The 11,865-nt window shown below is 49.1% G+C and overlaps 1 long non-coding RNA gene across 1 annotated transcript in view; it reads right to left on the bottom strand.

Moving 5' to 3' along the window:
* Positions 1-508: 508 nt before the first annotated feature.
* The window catches only part of LOC142296658 (uncharacterized), a 101,235-nt gene continuing 89,878 nt past the window's right edge, over positions 509-11,865 (bottom strand). The window contains exon 3 of the long non-coding RNA XR_012751667.1: positions 509-887. This is a non-coding gene — a long non-coding RNA (uncharacterized LOC142296658). The remainder of the gene's footprint in view (positions 888-11,865) is intronic.

Raw genomic sequence — 11,865 nt, 5'->3', positions numbered from 1 at the left:
GGATTGCGTATTGACCCACAGTCAGAGTCCCCTGACGTAACCGGAGAAGAGACGAAGCAGACGCGGAGACGCGTCCGGGCTCATCAAAGGTGCCACGGAATGCCTGCAGGAACTCTTGGATGTTCGTGGTCACAGGATCCCCCTTCTCCCACAAGGGGTTCATCCACGCCAGTGCCTCACCCTCTAGATGGGACATGATGAAGGCGACCTTGGCTTGGTCGGAGGCAAACAAATGCGGCAGCTGCGTGAAATGGAGGGAGCATTGGTTTAAGAATCCCCTGCAGGTCTTGGGGTCTCCGGCGTACCGGGGTGGTGAGGCCAAACGAAGTCTGGAAGTATCTGAAGAAGTCGCCACAGGAGCTGGAGCCGTGGCTTGACTAGTGGAAGCCCGGGATGTTGAAGACGTAACTGCTGCTTGTAGCGTGTTCAGGCGGGCGTCCACAGAAGACATGAATTGCAGCATGCGGGTCTGAGTCTCACGTTGGCGTTGGAGTTCCTCCTGTACGGCTGCTAGTGCTGCAGCGGGATCCATGGCCTGATCTTACTGTCAGGGCCAGGTGGACGGGCAGACCCAGGAGGTGGATCCACTGGGCCGAACTCCTAGATGGTGGTAAGGGGTCCGGTAGCTGAAGCACTATAGGCAGCAGAACAGTCCGTGCATACGAGTATAACGGAGAAGTCCCTGGGACCACGGAGTCACTGATGGTAGTCCGGGTGACGCAGCTCAGGTTCGGAAGCCGAGAAGATGTCAGGCGGGGTCCGGAACCTTTGGAGCGAGATGACGGGTCACCGCAGGGATCCGAGATGGTACGGACTGTCAGGATGGCAGATGGACAGCGTTCGGGGTTCGGGATTCGGCAGGACCGGATGGCGAGGCAGGCACGGCTCTACAAGAGAGATAGGTGAGTATATCATAGAGACACCAGGAGACCTGACTCCTAGCTTAAGAAACACAAAGATCAGGCCCCGCCCCCTTGGACATTAAACCCCTTTATACCCTGTACCTGTTTGCATCATTTCCTGTTAATGGACGCTGGCCCTTTAAGAAAGGGTCAATGACCGCGCGAGCGCCCTAATGCGCATGCGCGCGGCCCGAGTGCCAGAAGCCAGAGCAGGAAGCTGCGAGGAGGAAGCAGCAGGGACGGGCTGGGGCTGAGAAGCCGACGGGCGCCGGGAGCGGGGGCCAGGACGCCGGGGTCGCGCCGGCAATGGATGCTGGAGAGCGGGGAGCGGCTGTGACCGGACCAAGGAACCGGGAAGCGAGGCAGGGGAGCCTGGGAGCGTGACAGGTGAGCCGGAGGGCAGCGCAGGGGACCCGGGGAGCGTGACATATATACAGCATGAGCCCAAATATTGTCTCCCATATACATTTCTGAGCCCTCACATAGCCTCATTCATACATTTCTGAGCCCCCATAGAGCTTCCTATATACATTTCTGAGCCACATAGCTCCCTATATATGTGGCGCTCTGGACTAGCCAGGTCGTCACAGGTAACACACACACACCCCCACCCCCACTAGACAGTAACATTAGCCAAACACAAAATCCTTGTTGCCTCCCTCCAGGGTCTGATGTCCACACCAGGTGGGGCGGAGCCAAGCGGTTGGCCCCACCCACCGAGGAGTTCACAGGCCTGGAAGCGGGAAAGTGACAGTTCAGTGGAGGAGTTCAGTTTAGGAGGTTGAAGTGAGAGGAGTAAAGTGGAGAGTGTCTGGGTTTGTGGCCCAGGCACTGACAACAAGGTTGGCAGACGGTGGTGGCCGTCTACAGGAGTGGTGAATCAACGCGGAACCGTAGGTCGGGCGGTGGCCCGCCGGTACCGACCGGGGAGCGAAGTGAAGCCAGCACACACAGGCAGGGCCCTTGGACCCCGACTAGGCTTGGAGTCGCCGTCAACAGTCAAATCGGAGTGTGACAGGAACCCCAGGAGTTTCCTAACAGCCAAAGACCCGTTAGAAGGCAACCGTCCGCACCGTGAGGGTATACAGCTACCGCCTAAGGCTAGAGACCCAAGGGCCAGTGCCTGCGGGCAAACGGGCTCCTCCGGCATCCATACACCGGGGAGTGGACTACCGTTGGGGACCCATCGTAGTCAAAACAGTACACAAAGGTGCAGGGAAAGACAGCCGCCATCCCCTGTCCGGGGAGAGACACTGCAGCCGGCTGCGGAACCCGTCCATCCAGCCGTTTGGTTTACTGGAGACTTTGTGAATCTCTTGCTGAGTGAGTACACCCGTGCCATCCGGCACCGCGCCGCGCTCTCCCTGCGACCCTGCACCTCACCTACCCTGCCTCCCCGTCTCACCACTGGGCCCCGGGACCACCGACCCCTACCCACGGAGGGGGAAAACAACATCCCAGCTGCTCCCTACCATCGCTCCCGGGATCCCCGTCACCAGCAGCGGTGGTGCCCATCTTCACCACGACCCGTGGGTGGCGTCACGGACTAAATCCCCCAAACCAACCACCCTTTTCACTCACGGGCGAGGAGCGCCGCTCGAGTCCCCGGATCCGGCCCACCGCTCGAGCCACCGAGCAGCAGCCGCAGCAGCGCCGGACCTGAGCGTTAGCGAGCGCAGCGTCCCCTCCGCCCGCGACATATACTTGAGTATCATATAGTCTCCTATATATAATATGAGTCCCCACAGTCTTCTAAATACAGCATGAACCCCCACAAAGCCTCTTATATACATTTATGAGCCCAACACAGCCTCCTATATACATTATGAGCCCCACTTAGCCTCATATATTGAGTATGAGCCCCACATAGACTCCTATATATAGTATAAGACCCACATAGCCTTTTAAATAAAACATAAGCCCACACATAGCCTCCTATATACTTTATGAGCCCGCTAATAGCCTCCTATATATTTTATGAGCCCCATATTTCCTCCTATATAATTTGAGCCCCACATAGCCTTCTAAATACAGCAAGAGCCCCCACATAGCCTCCTAAATACAGCATGAGGCCCCATATTGCCTGCTGTATACTTTCTGAGCCCTCAAATAGCCTCCCATAATGAGGAAAAAAACCAAAACATCACATATTCATCTCACTTTCTTTTCCTTAGCTCTCTGCTCCGGCCTTCGGTGCACTGACTTTCCGCACAGCACACACGATGATGTGACATCATCATGTATGCTGTCCCTCTTACTGATTGGTAAACAATAAGGATAAAAAAATAATCAGGTTCAATGCTGCGCTAGAAACCACATGAATCCAAGGATGTGTATTAAAAACCTTTTCTTTATTTCTGCAGGTCAACACATTTCAAAGACATATCCGTCTTCTTCATCAGGACACAAGAATCTTGTGTCCTGATGAAGAAGACGGATATGTCTTTGAAATGCGTTGACCTGCAGAAATAAAGAAAAGGTTTTTAATACACATCCTTGGAATCAGAATAACTTGAGGATGTAGGGCACTACAGCGCAGGGCTATGTAGTGGAGCCGTACTCACAGGTTCCAGCGATCAGCTGTTCCAAGACTTAGCTTTGCAGTCCCAGGTGGAGCTCTGCTGGTAACCTTGTCAAGATCAGGAAAATTCAAATATGAGAAGAAAGCAACAACTCACTCTGGTAGATGGCGAATTTTTTATTCTGCCAGTGCAGACATTAACACGGAACAATGGGATAGAGGGGGGTGCGGGGGCGACAGACGGACGACAGGCATTTTGCGCTGTGGCTAGCGCTTTGACGAGTCCTAGCGCAGCATTGAACCTGATTCTTTTTTTATCCTTATTGTTCACCATTTTTTTCGGGGCTGCTGCTGACCACTTTTCATATATGTGCTTCAAGGAGTTGTGCCTGTCACAACTTCAGCAGGTGAGTGTGCCTTTGGCACCTTATTTGTAAAATCTCATAACTGGTAAGACCGTATGTGCGCTTTCTTTTCCACAGACAAATACATTTTCATACTGATTGGTGGAAGATGGAGCCAACGACTCTTGCTCCACCAATGTTGTATTCACCTCTGTCTGCATCCTGAGGATGCAGATAGCAGGGGTATTGAGTGGCAGGAAGCAGTGGGGGCAGCTTGGCAGTGGTGGAGGGCATGGTGTGGCCCGCGGTCCACTGTTTTCAGCCCTTCAGCTGTCTCAGTCTGTGTTGCAGTCTGATGAACCCATGTTGTTGGGGGGTGCCTCCTTTTATTCTAGGTCGCACACAGGTCGACCGTGGGATGGGTGGCTGTTTCTATTGTGGTCACAAGGGTCATTATATTGAGGTTTGTCCTAAAACCATAATTCCATCTAAAAAGCCAGCTCCCCCAGGTCACCTTGAGGGAGGCAATCTGGGTGGAAAGACTTTCTCCATTTCCCCCTCTTTTCGGCTAATGATTTTCCGGGACAATGATGGAATACACCTCCCACTCCTCAGGATAATACTAGGTCTCACTTTTCCTCCAATCCTACTCCTGAGTGTATGGTCCACTGCCAGTCTCCTTAAGGGTCCCAGCATGACTGGAGTAAAGCTTTGAACTCCCAGACACTTGGAGGGAAACCACTCAGGTAGTTGATTACGTTCACATGCCAGTTAAGATTAACCTGGTACCTTGATGGTTAAAGGGCCTAGCCACTAAAGTCCTGTCTTCTGCCTCCTATTGTCTGGGCCACTCCTAGAGGATCAGTCTCTCGTCTTAATGCTGTTCACACTATGTGTCAACACTCGAGGTTCACGCTATCTTGTCATATGTCTCTTCTCCTTTTGTTGCCACAAACCACCCACTGTATGCGACCTTCTCAACCGACAAATTATATGTCTGTCATTTTCGATCACTAGGTCTTCACTGAATCTTCCAGAATGAACTATCACTCTCCCTTTCAATCGACCCCACAGATGATGGGCAAGTTCCAAGTCTTAACTGTTACTGACTCTACAGTCTGGCAACTTCTTAAACTTCCTAAACAAGTACTATGCAACATGTTACACATACAGTGCTTACTATACACTATACCTTACATAATACATTACTCACAAATGCATTACAGTTAGAGATGTGGACTAGAGCAATTTCGTGTTTTCTGGGTTCAGCGGGACTTTAGATAAAGTTCAATTTGTGACCTGGACTTGGCCTGAACTTAATCGCAGAGCCTGAACCCCCTCTAAAGTTAATGTTTGGGCAGTTTGGCTTTCCACCCACATATAGCCAGCCATAAACAGAGCATTTCCGGGTGAGAAGGGGGAGGGTTTTTTTTTTTTTTTTTTTACACACTACATCCAAAAACATTGTTTTTACCCCGATTGTGAGCCCTTCAGAGACTGCAAGCAGCTTCCACTGGGTTGCGCACCGAGTGTACCCAAGCACCCTGATGCTCAATCGAGTGGTTAGCATAAGTACAGCACCTGAGCTTTGAATGCGGACACTTATTTATTTTAAAAGTACGTGTTGGGTACCAATCCTGAACTGTACAGTTCGGATTCGAACATTTGTAATTACGGTACATTACATCAGAATTCACATTACATAATTATTCATAAAAGATGCAGAATATTGTTCAAATTACACAACATAATACAATGACACAATTGGTGTCTTCAGGGGCAGAAACGTGACAGCAGTAGCCTACTAATCATACACCAGCAAACTGACAGAAAACACAGGAATGAGTGTGGAATAGCTTTATTAAAAGACATTTTTCTTGTAAAATTGGACATCATCAAGATCTACCTTGTAACTCCTATATTTTTTTTCTAACGCTTCTGAGGATTGCATGAGTTTATCTACTGAGTTGAGAACACGTAGAAATGCCTTATTTTAGCATCTTATTTTTACTTACTGGAATCACTATACTTAGAATTCTCTGTGATTTAGTCATCGTTTGTAGTGAGATGCGTCACTAATGTAGGTAGCTACAGACAAGATACAGGATAATACTGGGAAGTCCCAATATACTGGTCTAACAGGAATGATGCAAAATAAATAAAGGGAAGGTTATGTTAGTGGCAATGAGAATAATCAGCGTCATATCTCATAGATATGTTATGGTGAGAATTTTGGGTCTTCCTGGGACATATTGTAATCAGTATGCTGTTCGTTAGGCATTTGTGTAGATCCACAGATTCGAGCACATAGACAAATCTATCAATACCCTCACAAGTATTAATATGTCTCTATGATTTATTCATCTGACTACGTTTCCACAAGGAGCATTTGGTGAGTTTTTGATGTTAATTATTCGCTGCATGCCTGCATCTACTATTTTTGACTGCGTTTTTAGGTGCTTTTATCGGCTTTGGCCTCTTTTTGCTATGCCATGCTTTAGCTAAAGCTGCTATTTGGATGTTACAAATCTTTATTTATACAGTCAGGTGTGGATTAGTTGCATTAGATGCATTAGTTTTTAATTGGTTTCCACACAGAAATGCACTAAAAATGCACAAGGCTCCATGCGCACACTGTGTTTTTGTCATGTTTTTTGGTGCAGTCTGTTGCCAAAAACTGCATGTCTTTCCTCCCCCATCAAAGTCAATGAGAATTCTGAAACTCTGTGCTTACGTTACTTTTTTTTTTGCTTGCAGTTTTGAGCTGTCTAAAAAACGGTCATTTCTTTGTCCCTTTTTGTCCTGCATTTTTTAGCCCTTCCAGCCATTGATTTCACTTAAAAATCACATGCGACATAATCACGTCAAGACGTATGTTTTTTTAAGCATTTTTTTTTGGCCCAAGGTGCGTTTTTTTTGCCAAATGGGGCAGTTTTGATGTTAGCAACTTTTCTGCAGCGTGTGCGGGAAGTGAGGCATTTTTTACCTGCAGAGTTTCCGCAACTAATGCAATTTCCTGGGAGTAATCAGCAGATAAAACTCATCATAAGCGCAATTAGGCTATGTGCCCACGGGACTCTGTATCTGCGGATTTTTCTGCATCAAATCCGCAGCTTTCCCCCGGAATCCGCACCTTTTCATAGGTGCGGATTTTGTGCAGATTTGACGCGGATTTGATGCGGATTTGACGCGGATTTGACATGGATTTTGTTGCGGATTTTGCGATTTTTTTTTTTTTTTTAATTCAATTGAATAGGCAAAATCCGCACGAAAATCCGCAACAATGATTGACATGCTGCAGATTTTTCCGCACGAAAATCTGTACGATTTCCGCTGCGGAAAAATCCGCAGCGTGGGCACAGCATTTCCCAAATGCCAGAGAAATGGCTGGGGAGTAGCTGTGCTGCAGATTTCTGGAAAATCCGCGGCTTTTCCGCGAGAAATCAGCGGCAAAATCCGCGCATTTTCCGCAGCGTGGGCACAGTATTTATTATTATTATTTATTTATAGAGCACCATTGATTCCATGGTGCTGTAAATGAGAAGGGGGTTACATACAGAACACATATACAAGTTACAATAGACAGACTAGTACAGAGGGAAGAAGGCCCTGCCCTTGCAGGCTTAGGGTATGTGCGCACGTTGCTTTTTACCTGCTTTTTACCTGCTTTTTTGCTGCTTTTTCTTCTGCGCTGTTTAATGCCAAAATGGATGTGTTCTTCTATTCAAGCAAAGTCTATAGGAATTTGGGTTTCTTGTTCACACTATGTTGTTCAAAATGCTGCCTTTTTGTGGCAGAACTTTGGTCAAAAACTCAGCTTTTCAAAGAAGCAACATGTCAATTGTTTTTGCCATTTGGGTTTTGCACTGCAAAGCTGAGTTTTTGACCAAAGTTCTGCCACAAAAAGGCAGCATTTTGAACAACATAGTGTGAACAAGAAACCCAAATTCCCATAGACTTTGCTTGAATAGAAGAACACATCCATTTTGGCATTAAACAGCGCAGAAGAAAAAGCAGCAAAAAAGCAGGTAAAAAGCAACGTGCGCACATACCCTTACAATCTGAGGGTATGTGCGCACGTTGCTTTTTACCTGCTTTTTTGCTGCTTTTTCTTCTGCGCTGTTTAATGCCAAAATGGATGTGTTCTTCTATTCAAGCAAAGTCTATGGGAATTTGGGTTTCTTGTTCACACTATGTTGTTCAAAATGCTGCCTTTTTGTGGCAGAACTTTGGTCAAAAACTCAGCTTTTCAAAGAAGCAGCATGTCAATTGTTTTTGCCATTTGGGTTTTGCACTGCAAAGCTGAGTTTTTGACCAAAGTTCTGCCACAAAAAGGCAGCATTTTGAACAACATAGTGTGAACAAGAAACCCAAATTCCCATAGACTTTGCTTGAATAGAAGAACACATCCATTTTGGCATTAAACAGCGCAGAAGAAAAAGCAGCAAAAAAGCAGGTAAAAAGCAGGTAAAAAGCAACGTGCGCACATACCCTAAAGGATTTTGGGGAGGAGACAGTAGGTGTGGTGGAAGGGGGGGGGTCGGGCGGCGGCTCCGCACGGTGGTCGGGCGGCGGCTCATGCTGCAGATTCGAAATACACACCTCAGGTCAGTTTCAGTTGCTCAAAAAAACCCACATTGGGCATCAGATTTCAATAAATCCCATCCACTTTGCTAGAGCTGTTAATCACTGCATCCTCAAAAACGTATCATGGGTAGTTAACCTGATGCAGACAGAAAAGAGATGTATCATGAATGTCCTGGAACGAATGCAAAATCTCTTGTGGATCCCTTCCTTCCTAACTCAAAACTAGTAACAAAGGCAGCTGCATGGGGGATATACAGTCATATGATAAAGTTTGGGCACCCCTATTAATGTTAACCTTTTTTCTTTATAACAAGTTGGGGTTTTGCAACAGCTATTTCAGTTTCATATATCTAATAACTGATGGACTCAGTAATATTTCTGCATTGAAATGAGGTTTATTGTACTAACAGAAAATGTGCAATCCGCATTTAAACAAAATTTGACCGGTGCCAAAGTATGGGCACCTCCACATAAAAGTGACATTAATATTTTGTAGATCCTCCTTTTGCAAAAATAACAGCCTCTAGTCACTTCCTGTAGCTTTTAATGAGTTCCTGGGTCCTGGATGAAGGTATATTTGACCATTCCTGTTTACAAAACAATTCCAGTTCAGTTAAAGGGGTTATCCGGCTTCTTTGACTATTTCCCTATTGGGCTACATTGGGGCAGGTAAGTAGATAGAGACCACTTACCTGTCCTGCTGTCAGCCCCTCTCCCCCGGCTCAGAGCGGTCATGTGACCGCTCCTGCCGCGATTTTGCTGCTTCCGGACATTTCATGTCAACATGGGCAGGGCCATGTTGACATGCAAATGTGGAACAGCATGTCGCCGCCCTGCTGGGCTGTACAGTGCGATGAGCCCCACCCCCTTCCCTGCACCCTCCCACACATTCCCCCGCACCTCTTACTCTCCAGTAACCTCCCCCTGCACTTGCTGTGGGGTCCGTGACCTGGGGGCGGGGACTGGCGTCGGCTGCCGTGGTGTCAGCGCCAGCACCAGGCCCCCTGCCCAGGATCACACATTCAAATGTACCGGCATCACAGATCACAGATGCCGGTACATTTGAAAGTGCTGATGAGAAGCAGCGCAGCGCTGCTTCTCATCACTGTCCCTCCGGCTGTCTGTGCTCTCTTCAGCACAGCGGTGACGTCACTACTGTGCTGATATGTCCAGAGCACAGACAGCGCGCGAACGTGCAGGAGCGGCGGGGACCATGGACGGGTGAGTATGTACTCCCTACATGTGTTCCCTATGGGGGGGTGCAGAGCCATATGTGTGCGTGTGCAGAGCCATATGTGTGCGTGTGCAGAGCCATATGTGTGCGTGTGCGGTGCAGAGCCATATGTGTGCGTGTGCGGTGCAGAGCCATATGTGTGCGTGTGCGGTACAGAGCCGTATATGTGTGCGGTGCAGAGCCATATGTGTGCGTGTGCGGTGCAGAGCCATATGTGTGCGTGTGCAGAGCCATATGTGTGTGTGTGCAGAGCCATATGTGTGCGTGTGCAGAGCCATATGTGTACGTGTGCAGAGCCATATGTGTGCGTGTGCGGTGCAGAGCCATATGTGTGCGTGTGCGGTGCAGAGCCATATGTGTGCGGTGCAGAGCCATATGTGTGCGGTGCAGAGCCATATGTGTGCGTGTGCGGTGCAGAGCCATATGTGTGCGTGTGCGGTGCAGAGCCATATGTGTGTGGTGCAGAGCCATATGTGTGCATGTGCGATGCAGAGCCATATGTGTGCGTGTGCGGTACAGAGTCATATGTGTGCGTTTGCGGTACAGAGCCATATGTGTGCGTGTGCGGTGCAGAGCCATATGTGTGCATGTGCGGTACAGAGCCATATGTGTGCGTGTGCGGTACAGAGCTATATGTGTGCGGTACAGAGCCATATGTGTGCAGTGCAGAGCATACGTGTGCGGTGCAGAGCCATATGTGTGCGTGTGCGGTGCAGAGCCATATGTGTGCATGTGCGGTACAGAGTCATATGTGTGCGTGTGCGGTACAGAGCTATATGTGTGCGGTACAGAGCCATATGTGTGCGGTGCAGAGCATACGTGTGCGGTGCAGAGCCATATGTGTGCGTGTGCGGATCAGAGCCCGATGTGGGGCTGTTATTTGCAATGCTGTAGTGATACCAGGTCAGGTGCTGGGGAAGAATACTGACAGGGAATGTGTGTGCAGGGGGTGAGGCTGGACACTGGGGTGGGTGGTGACAGCTCTGACTGAGGTTTTGCACAGGAAGTGGTCATGTTTGCTGGATCAGAATGTAAACAAGAGCTGCAGAGAATAAAGGGATAATTCAAGAGGAACAAAAGTTAGAAAACAAAAAATAACAATGTAGGTGTGATTTATATGACAATACAGCACAGATAGACTCAAAAATTTTTGTTAAGCTAATGTCGGACAACGCCTTTAAAGGAGTTGTCAGATATATACTCAAAAATTTTTGTTATGCTAATCTGTGCTGTATTGTCATATAAAACATCCCTACTTTGTTATTTTTTGTTTTCTAACTTTTGTTCCTCTTGAATTATCCCTTTATTCTCTGCAGCTCTTTGTTTACATTCAGCTCCAACAAACTGACCACTTCCTGTGCAAAACCTCCCAGTCAGAGCTGGCACCGCCCGGCCTCAGTGTCCAGCCCCACCCCCTGCTCGCCCCCCGCACACACAGTCCCTGTTAGTATTCTGCCCAGCACTGACCTGTTATCACTACAGCATTGGAAATAACAGCCCCACTTCGGGCTCTGCACCCCACACACACATATGGATCTGCACCGCACATATACATAGAGCTCTGTACCCCACACCACATCGGGCTCTGCACCGCACACACACATCGGGCTCTGCACCGCACACACATGGGGCTCTGCACTGCACACACACATAGGGCTCTGCACCCCACACACACATATGGATCTGCACTGCACACACAGAGCTCTGCACCCTACACCACATCGGGCTCTGCACCGCACACACACATCAGGCTCTGCACCGCACACACACATAGGGCTCTGCACCGCACACACACATCGGGCTCTGCACCGCACACACACATAGGGCTCTGCACCGCACACCACATCGGGCTCTACACCGCACACACACATCGGGCTCTGCATCCCACACCACATCGAGCTCTGCACCGCACACCACATCGGGCTCTGCCCTCCACACACACATCGGGCTCTGCACCTCACACACACATCGGGCTCTGCACCGCACACACACATCGGGCTCTGCACCGCACACACACATCGGGCTCTGCACCGCACACACACATCGGGCTCTGCACCGCACACACACATCGGGCTCTGCACCGCACACACACATCAGGCTCTGCACCGCACACACACATCGGGCTCTGCACCGCACACACACATCGGGCTCTGCACCGCACACACACATCGGGCTCTGCACCGCACACACACATCGGGCTCTGCACCGTACACACACATCGGGCTCAGCACCGCACACACACATAGGGCTCTGCACCGCACACACACATAGGGCTCT

The sequence above is a fragment of the Anomaloglossus baeobatrachus genome, chromosome 3, assembly GCF_048569485.1.
Source record: "Anomaloglossus baeobatrachus isolate aAnoBae1 chromosome 3, aAnoBae1.hap1, whole genome shotgun sequence".
In the NCBI taxonomy this organism is placed as follows: domain Eukaryota; kingdom Metazoa; phylum Chordata; class Amphibia; order Anura; family Aromobatidae; genus Anomaloglossus; species Anomaloglossus baeobatrachus.
The sequence above is the reverse complement of the archived record's forward strand: the minus strand, read 5'-3'. Positions and strand labels throughout refer to the sequence as shown.